This window comes from Dendronephthya gigantea, unplaced genomic scaffold (genome assembly GCF_004324835.1).
Source record: "Dendronephthya gigantea isolate DGI-Jeju-01 unplaced genomic scaffold, DenGig_1.0 000481F, whole genome shotgun sequence".
Lineage (NCBI taxonomy): Eukaryota > Metazoa > Cnidaria > Anthozoa > Malacalcyonacea > Nephtheidae > Dendronephthya > Dendronephthya gigantea.
This window is the reverse complement of record NW_021163491.1, coordinates 1,116-3,023: the sequence shown is the minus strand read 5'-3', so window position 1 is coordinate 3,023 and position 1,908 is coordinate 1,116. Positions and strand designations below refer to the sequence as shown.

General features: G+C 35.5%; 1 non-coding gene across 1 annotated transcript; it reads left to right on the top strand.

Annotated features, from left to right (window-relative positions):
• The first annotated feature begins 915 nt into the window (after positions 1 to 915).
• Trnas-aga lies at positions 916 to 997 on the top strand. The gene has a single exon. It is a non-coding gene; the product is annotated as a tRNA-Ser (tRNA).
• Positions 998 to 1,908: the final 911 nt, after the last annotated feature.

Below are 1,908 nucleotides of genomic sequence, written 5' to 3'. Positions count from 1 at the left end.
ATACAAAACTAGAATCGCTTATTTAGCTGCTTATGTAAATCGCATCTTTCCGTTCACTGCAAGTAGAGAGATGATCAGGGAGGCTACATATATGCTCACAATTTACCCAGATCGGATCGAGCGTCCAGAAGCATGTGATCAATTATTGACAATTAATGGAATTAACAGCCATATAAAAATAAAGTTTGAGGATTTTGCATCAATGTAATTATATCAGCAATGTGAACCAGCTGATACAGCTCTCTATTCTTTATAACCTCACTTTTAATAGATATATGCATGGGATATTTTAAAGTGCACCAATTAACAGAAGTTTCTTAAACTTTATAGTTTTTCATTTAACGCGATGCCGGAATTTATCTTAAATACAGAAAGATAATGAAATACTGTGTCCATGCGTGGCTTGCTGGTCTGGAGGTATGATTTTCGCATCGGGTGCGAAAAGTCACGGGTTCGATTCCCGTGCATTCCTTGTTGTCCCCTTCCGCTTCAATAGGTTTTGGGTTCTAAATATTATACTGTCGAACATTTTTTGCCCTCTCTCACGCAACTTAATGGAATTAACAGCAATATAAAAATATAGTTTGAGGATTTTGCATCAATGTAATTATATCTAGTTCGAATCTCTGAAGCGGCTCTTGACAATTTTGCACTTAACTTAAACCAGGATCTAGTGTATAATAAACTTTCTTCTGCAGCTAGCTAAGCTCATTTCATTTAAATTCTAATTTGAAAGCAAGAAAAAGCATTAAATACCTTAGAGATTATTTCAAATAACAACTTAACGTCGATAATGAAGGAATCTGAGCATTTCCTACTAAAATATGATAAACTGATCTTCCACCTGTGCCCAAGACTTAATAACCAGGTAAGTTCCAATACGAATGCCAAAGAAGCCACCCATCAGGTAAATATGTAGTCGTGGCTGAGTGGTTAAGGCGACAGACTAGAAATCTGTTGGGATATTCCCGCGCAGGTTCAAATCCTGCCGACTACGAATTTTGGGTTCCCCCAATATTTCATAACACTCAGAAGTTATTTTGCGTGTAAATGACTGAGTTTTGATAACGACTTTCGTTGCAGTGAACTGTGTGAATGGTTTCACAGGTGGAAAAGAGGTGGAATTTGGTTTGAAACTAATAGACATATTTGTTTGCGTTTTTTCCTGCAGGCACAGCAAATCAAACGAATTGATCTAAATTTTAAATACTTCATGTACAGAATTTTTAATATTTTATCCTTTTTACCTGAAGTAGCATAAATTTACGCATTTTGATCCCGTTACCGAATATTTAAAGAAACCTGCTGATTGGTCTTCAACGAAATCCCCCATTGTTACAGGGACCTCTATGTAGGATCTCTATTCTTTATAACCTCACTTTTAATAGATATATGGGATATCTTGTAGTGCACCAATTAACAGAAGTTTCTTAAACTTTAGGTTTTTCATTTAACGCGATCCGGGAATTTATTTTAAATACAGAAAGATAATGAAATGCTTTGTCCATGCGTGGCCCCCACTGGAATTATGACGTCACATGAAACAAAATATAGCGAAAACCAATTTCATATCAATATACAAACACCTTTTATGATATCCGAAACTTACATCTAAATTTAAATCTAGATCACGGGCATTCCATATTTTTAATATTGTAGCTAAGAAGGAACCTTAAACTCATGTTAGACAAGAAACACGAACAGAGTCGATATTAACGACATCGCGGAATAACGTGGCTTTATAAAATAATGCTGAAAAGTGAAAAATCGTACTACAATCTACAAACAACCTTTATTGCCCTACGATCAGGGGTGGTGTAGCAGCTCCAACAAGGTCTCTCCTGATTGGATAACTAGGTTATTGCTAATATTTTAAATATAATTAACTGACATATCGATTGCATACGT